Consider the following 14,901-nt stretch of genomic DNA (forward strand, 5'->3'; position numbering starts at 1 on the left):
TCTATTTTCCAACACCATGATTGAGATTATCAACATATTTGTATTGATTTATCATTTCAAATTATAGAAAAAAATTCAAATAATGTATAGTTTTAAATACAAAAATCTTGCATAATCTCATACTGCTATCTTCTAAATGTGCAAATTTCTTGCTAGTACTTGTCCATATGTCAATATTTTTTTACATCCCATGACTATATGTTTCTAAATTATAGTTGATATTCAATATTATTTTGTATTAGCTTCAGGTGTATAGCACAGTGGTTAGACATTTATGTAATTTATGAAGTCATCCCCCTGATAAGTCTAGAACCCATCTGACACCATGCATTGGTGTCAAAATTATTTCATAGTTGTTTCAACATTATTGGCTATATCCCCCATACTGTATTTCACATCCCCATGACTGTTTTGTGACTACCAATTTGTACTTCCTAATCCCCTCACCTTTCTCACCCATCCCCCTAACCCCCTCCCATCTGGCAACCATCAGTTTGTTCTCTGTATCTATGAGCCTATTTTTGTTTTGTTTGTTCATTTATTTAGTTCTTTGGATTCCACCTATAAGTGAGTTCCAGATGTCAATGCTTAACCCATTGTATGTGCATCATTTTCTATGCTGCAGTTTCATATAAATATGTACCATAAGCATTTCCATTTTGCTAAATAATTTACCAAACCCATTGTTTAAATGACGAATTTTCTATTTTCTGATTGGTTGTTTTGTTACTAGGTAGGACCACCTAAAGAAATTGTAGGATGGTTTTACTTAGAATCTTAACCAAAGCTTATGAACTTGTCCATTGTTTATACTTCTGTTGGTTTCTGAAAGTCAGTGATGTTTCAGTAAATGAAAAATAAGCAAACATTTTACACCATCTAGATGAATTAATTCTCACAAGTACATATGTTTATATATTTATATATCATATATTTGTACATAGCAAGCACACATATATTTATCTATACATACGTATAAACACACATAAACACCCACGTACATGTTTAGAATTCTAAGTATCATGATCATCCTTTAGGCAAGTCACATTTTCAAAGCTCTTAAGAACCTCTCTGTAAAAAACAAACATAACATCTGCATTTATAGATGGTATATTTGTCTTCAACTCTAACTCATTGTTCAGGCAACTACCAGGTTGACTTGAACAAACCCTAGGCACGTAGAACCCCCAGACTTAAAATATATGTGGACAATTCCTTATTCCAAACCAAGCCTGGCAGGCTCAGCCTTCCAGAATCCATCATGAAGCTCCTGCTCCCATCTGGCTCTTACAGGAATTATCCACTCCTGATAAACAGGCTTAGCCCCTGTACTGCAAACGCTCAGCGTGCACACATCTTTACTACCTCTGCTTATGCTGCTTTTCCTGCCTTGAAATCTTCCCTGTTCTGCTGGGCTTATAGAAATCCTACTTGTGCTTGATGTGGCAGCTCCTCCAGGAGATTTTCTCAGGTTAAGTTAAACTTTAGAAACTGCTACAGAGGGTAAGGGGGTGAGGGGTGGATAGCAGAAGAGGAATAAGGGGAGCAAATATATGGTGATGGAAGGAGAATTGACTCTGGGTGGTGAGCACACAATGTGATACATAGATGATGTATTATAGAAATGTGCACTTGAAACCTTTGTAATTTTACTAACTATTGTCACCCTGATAAATTTAATTTTAAAAAAGAAAGAGGGGTACCCAGTTAGCTCAGGTGGTTAGAGCACAGTCCTTATAAACCAAGGTTGCCAGTTTGATCCCCACATGGGCCACTGAGCTGCGCCCTCCACAAGAGATTGAAACAACTACTCAACTTAGAGCTGATGGGTCCTGGAAAAACACACTGTTCCTCAATAAAATTTAAAAAAGGTAGGAAGGAAGGAAGGAAGGGAGGGAGGGAGGGAGGGAGAGAGNAAGAGATTGAAACAACTACTCAACTTAGAGCTGATGGGTCCTGGAAAAACACACTGTTCCTCAATAAAATTTAAAAAAGGTAGGAAGGAAGGAAGAGAGAGGGGGAGGGAGGGAGGGAGAGAGAGAGGGAGGGAGAGAGAGAAAGAGAGAAAGAGAGAAACTGCTCTCTTCTCTTGTTTGCCTCACAGGAAACTTAACTTCTGCTACTTTTCATTATTCATTCATTCATTCATTCATTCATTTACTAGATTGGAATATTCTAGAGGGCAAAAATACAACTAAGAAACCCAACCCCCCCCCACACACACACACACATGTACAATACCTCGCATTGCTGATTCATGCTAAGTTGGTGACTTGCTGTCAGTGAACCCCAAACTCCCACATAGGATCAAGTATGATACTTCCTGACACAATCTGGCAGCGCATTTCCTTCAGCCATTATGAGTGTGTCTCAAGCTTGGTGGACCATCAGTCTCCTACTTCAGATGGATGCTATTTCCGTGCAGAGGAACCGCAGTAGTCTGTGTGTTGGCTGTTCTGCTATCAGCACTCTGGGGAATGTTACTCATGCACTACCAGAAGCTGAATAGAGCAAAATCTGTTTTCTTCCATGCTTTGTAATGAGAGATCTGTTTTTGATAAAATGACAGCATACTCAGGCAGCTGAACAGCTGTTATGATGGCAATGGGGTATCATCACCCACACCAACTATAACCATCACCTGAGTAGCAGCAGTGATGATGCCACATGCAGATAAAATTTACTGAAATTAACAGAACTTCAAAGTGCTGCGAATGATGCACAGTTTATCAATTAGTTTTCACTTGGTATTTCTTAGTGGAATTTTCTCTAACCTCTAAATTTCTTATGTGTAAAATCTTCTATGTCAATTTCCCCCTTTGCTTATTTACATGGACCCACAGTCAGCCATGTTTCTTTTTTCTTACTCCAGGAAAGATGATATTGGACACTAGTGTAGAGTTTATCTGACTGCAGCTGAGGCTGACCAATTTGGGACACAAAGATATAGGGGAATGCTTGCATACTCTTTTCAGAAAAGCATGGGTTTGACTTTTGGATATCACACCTGTGAAACACTTTCTATTGTAGATATAGATCTCTGTTTCGTGAGTCGCACTGGAAGAACTACTTTGCCCCCAGGTCTTTCTACTTGCTTCTCTGAACCAACAGTCTTTTATTAATATAATTATTATTTTAAAAAATTTTTATTGGGAAACAGCCATGGTCATTGGCTACACATTGCTTTCATGCTACAATGGCATAGTTGACTCTTTTAAGGAAGGTGCAGGTAGCAGTGGTCCATGCGGGGATCGAACTGGCAACCTTGTTGTTATCAGCACCACGCTCTCACCAACTGAGCTAACTGGTCACCCCTGAACCAACATTCTTGGTAGGACATGGCAGGGAATGAAAAGGAGGTCCTCAAACAGTGACTTATAAAAATGCAAAGGATTTCTTATTGTAGTTCCTGTTTTCATCTATTTGGCAGTTCAATAATGTTTCATTTAAAAATTCTCATTACACCAATTCTTTGAACTTTTTCACAATAAATCATTATGGCAAGGAACAATGGCATTGAAAAATAAAAGACCAGTTGTAGCTCCAGGCTGTAGTTTATTTACTTTATTATCATTTTAATTATTTTTTTAAAGATTTTTTGGGGGGAATTGGGGAAGGGGAATAGTGTTGGGGAACTGGGGAAGGGGAACAGCCAAGTTGTTGTCCTTCAATCTTAGTTGTGGAGGGCACAGCTAGCTCAGCTCCAAGTCCAGTCACCATCCAGCCGCCAGTCAGCAGCTTGCGGCCACACAGCTCAAGGCGCCGTGTTCAAACTTAGTTGCGGGTGGGCATAGCCCACCATCCCATGCAGGAGTCAAACCGGCAACCTTGTTGTTAGGAGCATGTGCTCTCACTAACTGAGCCATCCTGCCACCTATTGGCAGCTCAGCGGCAGCTCAGCTCGGGCAGAGCTCACTGGCCCATGTGGGAATTGAACCAGCGACCCTGTTGCTCAGAGCTCGTGCTCTTAACCAATAGAGCCACTCGGCTGGCCCCAGTAGTTTATTATTGATTAGTAAAACCAAGGGATTAAATAGATCTCGCAGGTTCTTTCCTTCTCTACCATCATTGTGATGAAATATCTAAGTATGGACAAGCTTTCATTGTGAATTATAATAGAATTACCACTAAAAGAAGGAATCTGGGTATATTCTGTACACTTTACCTAAGTGTATATAACAATAGTACATTAGCATTTTTACTTGATAACCTTGCCATAGTGGTATCTTGTATAAATTATCAAAGCTCTAATGTGTCAGTCTTTGTAATTTAATATCTGAAAATAGTTTTAGTTATGGGAGTTGCATTCTGATGGAAGAGGTAGAAAACATAATTTCCTTATAGAGCAAGATGATCAAGAGGCTTCCAGCATCTGGTTTCTTAGAAACCAGAGGCCTTAAGATAGATATATCCGCATTTAAGGTCCACAGCTTATGTGTTACCTAATAACATGATTATTGTATCATCTCATATTATGGTGTTTAATTAATTGGAATGTGAATAGAAAAATGGTAAAAACTAACAACATTAAAAGCAATTTGCATAGTGACACCAAATATTTAAACTGAATGGGAGAAATGAATACGTAAGAAATCTTATTTTCATACATTTCCTGATGCTGATTTATGATGATTTCCAACAATCGCATGTAGGAACTGGTTTGGGCTATTTAATTGGGAAAAACAGAACAGAAAACTTGGAAAGGAGATGAACACAGCAGTGTTTAGAAAATGGTGTGCTATAAATTATATTTATAAATAAACATTTCAGCAGTTTCTTTCGTGTTTATAATTTTTGCCTCATATGGCTAAAAGTAAACTTTGGCGAATGTCTGCCTTTCATTAGATCAATTGACAGTGTGATGGCTGACTCACATGTAAAGCACACAGGCATAGAATCAAAATTGTTTTCCTGCTTCTGTGTGGTAGAGGAAAGAAGTAATAGATGCTTTTAATAAAAAATATTCACACATGTATTATAATCTCATTTTCTATAGCAGTCCACTGACCCCCTTTCTCAAATAATATTTGCATGTTGTACATATTCTTTACAATGATAGAGTCATCATAACTTGAACTGGGGATACAAACCTAGTTTCCAAGAGGTTCCAAATTCAGTACTCTTTTTTGGTTTTGGTGAGTTAGGAATTTATTTATTTATTCTCAAGTTTAAGTTTTATTTTCAGTTGTTTTTTTGTTTTTTTCTTCTTTTTTTAAATTAAAGTTTATTGGGGTGACAATTGTTAGAAAAGTTACGTAGATTTCAGGTGTACAATTCTGTAACACATCATCTATATATCACATTGTGTGTTCACCACCCAGAGTCAGATCTCCTTCCATCACCATATATTTGATTCCGTTTACCGTTATCTACCACCCCCAACCCCAAATTCAGTACTCTTTACTGTTTTCTTCATATTGTCAAATAGGAAAGCAGGCAGGGCATGTTAGATTCATAATAACAACCCCTGCGCTATATTTCCGAAGTAGCCCCAGTTTTTCCAATGAGAGAAATGAGGGAGAAAGAGGGTAAGGTGCTCACCTGACGTCATGCAGCTGGTAGGTGGCAGAACCAGGACCTTAACTCTGGTTTGTCAGACTTCAATCACAATACCTTTGCGCTACTCTATGTAGCCTGTCTCCATGAGACTCCTATTTTGGCAGATTTCAGTGCTTCAATAAAACATTTATTATTCAATAAATTGACCAGTTTGGAGTTTATATTGACCTAGCCCACTTTCATAAAATCAGAGCAAAAGCCATATTCAGGTCTACACTTATCTAAATTGGTTGTCTATCTTACTCAGATTCATAAACTACCATTTCAGTCATCTGCTAAGTTTTTGACTCTCTGACCTGATCTAATCAACCTGCTATTGTTTATCAGTTTGGAGTGATTCAAAGATAGATAACTCCAAAACAACGACTTGCTGAAATGTGTTCCTGAATCATTGTTTTATTGTGTATCAGTTCCTAAGAGGCTGTTGGACTTTGTAAATGACTTGGAGACATTTTAATTCTCAAAATATAAACTGAAGTTAAGATGTTCTTGTGATGGAAAATTGCCAGATGTTTCTTGAAGCTGTTGCAGAGTTCATATTCGTGTTAGTTATTGAGTCATATTTCTGAATCAAGGCCTCTAAATATTTTATATAAGTAACTAAAATAACAGACAATATTTCCTTCAAGATTCTGTATACAATATGTATAGGATTCACTGACTCATTCAGTCAGACAATAAAAATATGCTCAGGGCCTACCATGTTTGGTCAAGAAACTTAGTCTTTCTGACTTAATATCTGTGTTAAAAATGTCATGGAACAGGAATTGGCCCATCCAAGCTGTAATTTATCTGTGAACAATATCTTTATTGCTCTAATAACATAAGAAACGTCCTCATAATTTATGAAGGAATCTCTAAAGTGAGCTAATAAGGCGCAATTTCTCATATACAAACCCCGCAGGCAATTTTAGGTTTTGTTATATCCAACAACATATCACCTACTTGAGCTTTAATAAACAACTTTGTGCGTGCATGCATGCGTGTGTACATGCACGTGCGTGGGCCTCAGGACAAAAATAAATAAAAGTGGGTGTTGTCTGACTGGCTGGTTATCTTGGACACTTATGGTTATGTGGACTTCTGTTCTTGGCAAACAAAGTGAAGGAATAAGTATATATTTTGTATATTTTTGAATTTCTCTCTAGTTTAGCCAGCTGTGCTTTGGGGAATGTTCTCTGGCCTAGAAATAAAGGCTCTTTCTCTCCCCTCCACTTTTCTCTGTCTGTTGTTAGAAGCCTACCATCAGTCGCATGCATTTCATAATGTTCAGTATTGACCCCTAAACCTCTGTTTTGTGGAAATCATTAATAATCACAAGTCTTGTCTTCAAGAGGATGAAGTGTGGTGCAGTGGCACATATTTGGAATTGGAAGTCAGACTAACTTGTAGTTAGTCTACTAATTCAACTAACACGCATTAACTATTTTACTTTTAAATTCTCTCTCAATTTCCTCAACTAAAAAATGAGGTTGAATGATAAACTGGATATCATTGGGCAAGTTATTTAACTTGTCTTTGCATCAGTGTCTTCATTTATAAAACAAAATTAATAATATGACCAACTTCATGGATTGTTGTGAGGAGTAAATAGAATACACTTCCACTGATAGTGGGAATTCCAAATTACCCACCTATGTTCCTACAAACTCATGGAAACTTTCTTGGGCAACTGTGACTTTGATAGCTTGTTTCCACTGAATTAATTCAAGTCGGGTTACTTCAGTGTCCTATGTGTGTTATCCCCATTTTATGACAAAATCATCCTATATGTCAGTGGTTCTCAACCTGTGGGTCACGACCCCTTTGGGGGTCGAACAACCCTTGCACAGGGGTCGCCTAAGACCATCGGAAAACAAAAAGATATTTACATTATGATTCATAACAGTAGCAAAATGACAGTTATAAAGTAGCAACGAAAATAATTTTATGGTTGGGGGTCCCCACAACATGAGGAACTGTATTAAGGGGTCGCAGCATTAGGAAGGTTGAGAACCGCTGCTATATGTGGAATTCTTGGCCTTTCCATGATTTCTTCTAAACAGAAACGAAAACACTCACACACACTTAAGCGCACACATGTGACCATTGTTTATGCCTATCACACTTTACTGAAGGTTAAAAGAGGTGCAGGTATTAACCACTCAAGTGCACAGACAGCTTAAAAATTAGTTATCCACATCTTTAAGAAAAATAAATCCATCATTTCTATAACTTGAGTTCTGCCTTCTCCTCTTTCCTTCCCTCTTATATTGCTTGAACCCACACATTCTTCTCACTCTAGAATACAGAACAAGAATACAGTAATACCTTGGTTTGGAAGCATAATTCGTTCTGGAAACAAACTACTCGTATTGTAAGACATTGCTTATTTACCAAGTTAAAATGTATTAGAAATGTTTGCTTGTCTTGCAGAATACTCGCAAACCAACTTACTTGCAATCCAGAGTTTTACTGTACTTTTTTCAGCCACAGCTACAAATTCTGTGACCAGCCATCATTGCATGTCCCATTAATAGCCTTCAATACAAGGGCCTTCAGTCTATGATATTCTGTCTCCTTAAAAGTAACTGTAGCCAGGGCCGGCCGAGTGGTGTGTTGTTTAAGAGTTGGCTTGGGATGTCAGCTCTCAGTGGCAGGGCCCTGGTTCGTATCCCACATGAGGGCCGGTGACGCTGTGCCCTCTACAGCTAAGATGCTGAACAACAGCTCGATCTGGAGCTGGGCCGCCATGAGCGGCTGTCCAATGGCCGGCGAATGACTGCCTCACTCGGGAAGAGTGCAATGATAACACCAACATGGGCCAGTGAAGCGATGTCCTCCACAACTAGGCTGAAGAACAAAAGGACAGTAACTTGTCTGTTCCCCTTCCCTGATTCCCCAGTGCTGTTCCCCTCCCTCAATCCCCCAATAAAATCTTAAAAAAAAAAAAGTAACTGTAGCCCATCTCCCCCTCCATTGGGCATGCTCACCTCCCTCAGTGGCTGTGCACTCCTAAACAACAAATGTTTTCTTCCATTATTCTTTAAGTCTCAGTACTTGGTACCATACCTGGCATAGACCAGCACATAAACAATTTTTCTTCTTTGAATATCTATGCTTAGGTGGTTTACAAACCCATGCTTTTCACATTTATTTAGAGTCATAGAAACCATGTATATAACGGTTACTGTGTGCTTGGTTATGATCTAAGCATTCCACATAAATCAGGGCACTTCATCTTCATGGCGAACCAATGAAGTAGGTGCAGTTATCAGCCCCATTTTACAGGCAAGGCAACCGAGGCACAGACAGTTGAGGAACTTGTGTCAGGTCACACAGTATGTCCAGCTTGTATTTCCACCCAGGCCCTTGAGTTCTAGAGTCCATGCTCTTAAATACTACATAATACTTCCTCTCTATGCCATAGTCATAAAAATTCTCTCTGATTGACAAAATGAAATGTTTATAGTTTTTTACATTAACATGTCCAGCATCTGTCATTCTAATGAAAAATCACCTTAAATGCGGGCCATCCAAGTATAAATTAAGGAGGCTTTTTTGACCACTAAAGAATCTATCTGGGGGTGACCAGTTGGCTGAGTTCATTAAAGCGTGGTGCTGATAACACCAAGGTTGCCGGTTCGATTCCCGCATGGGCCACTGTGAGCTGCGCCCTCCCTAAAAGAGTCAACTATGCCATTGTAGCATGAAAGCAATGTGTAACCAGTGACCATGGCTGTTCCCCCATAAATATCTTTTTTTAAAGAATCTATCTGATTGAAGAGACCATGAAAAGCATGTATTGCCATCCCTTTCAATTCAGCTAATGTGAATACATTTCCTTCCGTATGAGAAGAATGTCCATGTGTGTTATCTCATGGAATCTGTGCACAACTTCTTCCTCAACTCCAGTATTTTTGTCAGTTTGGGGACTGATGTTATCCTAGAGTGTGTTAATAGTATTGCTGCATAGAGGCTAAAGCATTTCAACTCTCTCCTATGGGGCATGATATTATCACTAAGCACAAAGGTCAGTGCTTTTGTCCTGAATTAGGACATAAGAAAAAAAATGTAGAAAAGCTGAGATTATAGACCCATTAGGAATTGGCTATTCCTTTTTCTTTTTTTATATGTGAAAATATATTGGATTTTTAAATCGTTTGTACAGAGAAGTAGCATAGTGTGGTGTTTAAGATCACAGCCCCTGGACACACACTCCCTGACCGTGACTCCCACCTCTGCTTTACACTCTGGCTGATGACCTTAAACAGATTATATAATCTCTCTGGGCCTCAGTTTCCTCAGCTGCAAAATGAGGATAATAACAGGACCAACCTCACAGGGCTACTTTGAGGATTAAGAAATGTAATACATGCAGAGTGCTTAGAACAGGGCCTGAGCATGTTTGTTGCATCATTAAAATATTAGACCCGCTCTGTAAAATCTTCCTGGGTAGTTATAAATCTTTAATAGTTCCAGAATGCATTTATTAAATAAGGGTGTTATGGGATCATTCTTTTTCTTTAATTACAAATAAACAAACAAACAAACTGATTTGTTGTGTAGATTCAAAGACTACTACATAAAGGCCTTGTTTTATCTGCAAAAACAAAGCAGATCTTTTAGGATTGATGGTTAAGAACATTTGGAACAAATAGAGGATTTTAAAAATATAAGTGTGAATGTATTTTGAAAATACTAACTCAAAAAATGATTTTTTTTAATGCAGGGGGAAAGGTTGAGGGGCTAATTTAAGTAAACATTCAAAAGGGGAAAGATTAGGGGGAAAAGGTCTATTTCCCCAGCTGGGAAATGTCTGCAGATATAGCGAATACTTAGTCAGCAGATCTCTATTTTTATTCAAGCAGCTTGCCAAGAAATACAGTGGCTGCAGTTTTCTCTCCTCTTTAATGTGAACTGGAGCTCAGCTAGGAATACTGAAAATGGATGCCCATCCTTTAATGTGCCTGAGTGGGTGACGGGTAGCGTGCAGGTCAGCATATTCTCATCCTGCTCTCTACTGTGGGAATTGGCCCAGTTAACAAAGGCAAACTGGGTTAGGTCTGGGTTGACAACATGCTGTTACTATCTGAGCATGCTTCATGAACAGGCCTAAGCGCTCTTGCAAAAATTATTGTGCAACACCCTGGTTTCTCATTCGTCTTCAAAAGCGATCATGGATATGAACGTTTTTCTGTGAGAGCCAAGATGTCCTTTCATACTTTTCCTCACACGGCCTGATGCCAGGAATGGCTTTGTCTTTCCCTCCATATTTTTCATCTCCAAACCCTGGCTTCCTTTTAGGTCCTGAAGTAAATGTTAACACATCCATCAAGCCCCTATTGATAGCTCCAGTGGGAAGTGTTCGTTTCTTTCCCTGAACTCATGAAGTGTCATCTGGACCTGTTTTAGCTCTCAGTGCCTTTCTATAATGTGTTCTACCAGTGTATGTACTTATTTTATCTCCCCTACCAGATTTTAAGCTTCTAGAGGGTGTTTCTGAATCAAGTTGATATAGAAACATTCTGTCTTGAATGATGCCCACTATATAAACTGGACCTAAGGAACGTTTGTTACCGTAGGCAGGAAGAACAGGACCGCGGATACGAGGACCCTTTCCTCGTCCGGCAACACTTTGGCAAGTGAATGTGTAAACGTATCATGTAACGCTGACAGCAACCAAGGAGGAGGGAAGATCTTATTCCAATATTAAATACATGGCAATAATGTAATTAAAGCTAACATTGGGCAGAATGCACTGAACATTGATCTGTGAGTTTTATGCATGTCATCCCGTCCGAGCCTTGTAACAGTTGGATAAAGTGGGTACTATGATTCTCCTCATACCCATTTTACAGGTGGGGCAGAGGCACGTAGCAGTCATTCAATTTGCCAAAGCAGTATAGAGCCAGCATTTGAACTTGAAGTCATCTATTCCAGCTGCGTCTCTCTTAATTATTACACTGTTACACCCATTGGTTCATAGCAAGTCAGTATAGGAATTTAGATGCAAACCCAGGACTTCTAATTCCACATTCAGTGCATTTACTACTGTGAATACTTGGTGCCTGGCACATAGTAGGTAGTTGAAATATTTGACTAAACCTAAACCCTCTTCCTGGTTTCTAGCACTTATAACTGGATCTCCTGGTTTCACAGGCCAGCCCTTCCTAGTCTTCGCTGGTCTACTTTTTTTTAATTAAATGTATTGGGGTGACATTGGTTAACAAAATGATATAGGTTTCAAGCGTGCCTTTCTATAATACATCATCTATATGTCACATTGTGTGTTCACCGCCCAGAGTCAACTGTCCTTCCGTCACTATATATTTGACCTTCCTTTACCCTTTCATACCTCCCTCTTCCCCTCCCCCCTATCTCTCTGGTAAAGAACAAACAAAAACTCATAAACAGAGACAAACGTTTAGTGGTTTGCTGGTCCACTTTTAAGCATTCTAAATTCAGCCATGTGATGAGGTAGAAAATACATGATAGAATACCTCTAAAATATAAAGGTAATGTTTGTGTGCTAAAATAAAATGCCTAGTGTGTGTGTTCCTGAAACTGACAGCTTCATAAACTGCTCCAAATTATAATTTTCATTTGGAAAGTCCCATAAATCCAGAACACATACGACAGTTTAGCATCACCAACCTAGTTCTGTGGTAATTCAACCCTTGTTACAGATGAGACTGGCCTGCAAAGTGTATTAAAATACAAATTCCTGCACTTAACTCATATTTAATCAGAATTTGAGACAGGATTCACTTCATATCATTGGCCAGTTGTTTACTGTATCAGATGATATTACCATGCCATTAATTTAAATAAAAAATTACCTTCATTATGACATGAATTACTATTTAATAAATAATATGCATTAGTGTTAATAAACTATAGTACATATATATAAATTAGAGATTCTTTTTAATAACCTATTAACAGTTGTGGGTATTTTCTTTGTTATTGAAATTAATATAAAATTTAACTATTACTGAAATTTAGTGTTGTTTTCTATATGTATTTTTTTAAATATTATAAATTTTAAGTAAAAATACTGAACTATTATTTTCTTCCAGAAGTTATTATAGAAAGAAAATTTTTAAAAATATATATGAAGAACAAAAAGGAAAAATAAAAAAGGCCTTGAGAAGGATATAAAAGAAAGTTATTTGGGTCACTGAATAAAATGTTGAGGAAAATACATAAAATTCCAGCAAAAATAAGAAGAAAATTAATTTCAGAGTTTAGACTTCCAGTAGACTATAGAATAGATAAGTCTTTGATGAAACATATCTTCTATCTACATGTAAAGCATATCTGTGAATTTCAAGGAAAATGGGCAAGATAAATCCTAATAATTTATTAAACAAAATGCAATTTCTGTCAATTCAAGAACATGGCTATGTAATTTGATAATTGAGCAATGAAACACTCTTGTGGAAAATTATCCATCTCAGATAGAAAATTTAACATTCCAAAGGATAGGAAGTTTCCAAAAACATTTACATGAATTCTTCCAAATGATAGAGAGCAAAACATCACTAGTTCTTCGTTAATTTATTCTACTTTGAAGAGTTTAATAGTTTTTGTATGTTTCCCATTCTTTGTGGATTGAAAAAATAAATTAAAGATAATTTGTTGGGTTTTTTTTAAGGTGAGCAAAATAAAATGCACACCAATAGTAGGCTTCAGTATTCAAAACTGAAGTAGGCTGTAGGACAATTTAGGAGAAAAAATTCAGGAAACTTTGTTGAGAATAAAATACGTGTATACATAATTTAACTTTTTATATTGGCAGCTTTATTGAAATGTAGTTTACATACTATATAACTCACCCATTTAAAGTACATGATACAACCATTACACAATCAATTTTAGAACATTTTTCACCCCCAAAAAGAAATCATGTACTCATTAGCAGTCACCATTTCCTATGTTACCTGTTAGTTCCCCGCCCCCCACCCCACCCCAGACATAAGCAACTGTGTTAGTCTGCTTGGGCTGCCATAACAAAATACCATAAACTAGGTGGCTTGAACAATAAAAATTCATTTTTTCACGTGTCTGGAGGCTTTAAGTCTGAGATCAAGATTCTGGCTGATTCGGTTTCTCGTGAGAGCTCTCTTCCTGTCTTGCAGATGTCCTCCTCCTCGCTGTGTCCTCACAAGGCCTTTCCTTGATGCATGAGCATGGGGAGAAAGAGACAGAGATGCACTGATGCACTCTGCTGTCCCTTCTTATAAAAATACTAATTGTAAGGGCCGGCCAAGTGGTTCAGTTGGTTAAGAGCTCGCTCAAGAGTTTGAGCTCTGAGCAACAGCGGTTTGATTCCCGGCCCGAGCGGAGCAGCTGCTGAGCTGTCAACAGGTGGCAGGATGGCTCAGCTTAAAAAAAAACTAATTGTAACAGAGAAGGGCCCCACCCTTACGACCTCATTTAACCTTAATTACTTCCTTAGTGGTCCCATCTCCAAATACAGCAACACTGGTGGTTAGATTTTCAACAAATGAATCCAGGGGAGACAGAAACATTCAGTTCATATCATTGTGTCCTGGCCCCTCAAAATGTATGTCCTTCTCACATGCAAACTACATCCCAAGAGCTCTTCAAATTTTAACTCACTCCAGCCCCAACTCTCATGTCTAAAGTCTCATCTTAATATCATCTAAATCTAAATGAGATATGGATGAGACTCCAGGTGTGATTCATCCTGGGGCAAACTTTCTCTTCAACTGTGACCCTGTGAAACCACCCAAATACAGTGGTAGGACAGCCATCGGATAGACATTTCCATTATAAAAGGGAGAAATTGGAAGGATGAAAGGGGAGACAGTTCCCAAGCAAGTCCAAAACTTAGCAAGGTAAATTCCATTAGATTTTTAAAAAATTTTATTGGGGAACAGCCATGGTCATTGGTTACACATTGCTTTCATGCTACGATGACATAATTGACTCTTTTAGGCAGGGCTCAACTCACAGTGGCCCATGCGGGGATCGAACCAGCAACCTTGGTGTTATCAGCACCATGCTCTGACCAACTGAGCTAATGGGTCACACTCCCTCCCCCCATTAGATCTTAAGGCTCAAGAATTATCCTCTTTGGTTCCATGTTCTGCCCTCCAGATCCATTGGAGTGGAGTTACTCCCATGGTCCTGCAGGGCAACCCTTCCCCTTCAGCTATGTGGGGGTGGCCTGGCCCTCTGAAACTGAGGAGGGGGGTCCCACCCTCTGGAATTTCTGAGACTTAGTAGAAAACAGGTTTTGCCTCATGAGCCTGTGATGATCTCTGGATCGCCTTCAGTGTCATTCTCCTTTGCTCTTTCTTAAAGGTTCACTTAAGCTATTCTTTTTTTTTT

General features: G+C 38.5%; 1 non-coding gene across 1 annotated transcript; it reads right to left on the minus strand.

Moving 5' to 3' along the window:
* Positions 1 to 14,523: 14,523 nt before the first annotated feature.
* TRNAI-GAU (transfer RNA isoleucine (anticodon GAU)) lies at positions 14,524 to 14,597 on the minus strand. The gene has a single exon. It is a non-coding gene; the product is annotated as a tRNA-Ile (tRNA).
* Positions 14,598 to 14,901: the final 304 nt, after the last annotated feature.

This window comes from Hipposideros armiger, unplaced genomic scaffold, assembly GCF_001890085.2.
Source record: "Hipposideros armiger isolate ML-2016 unplaced genomic scaffold, ASM189008v1 scaffold_103, whole genome shotgun sequence".
Lineage (NCBI taxonomy): Eukaryota > Metazoa > Chordata > Mammalia > Chiroptera > Hipposideridae > Hipposideros > Hipposideros armiger.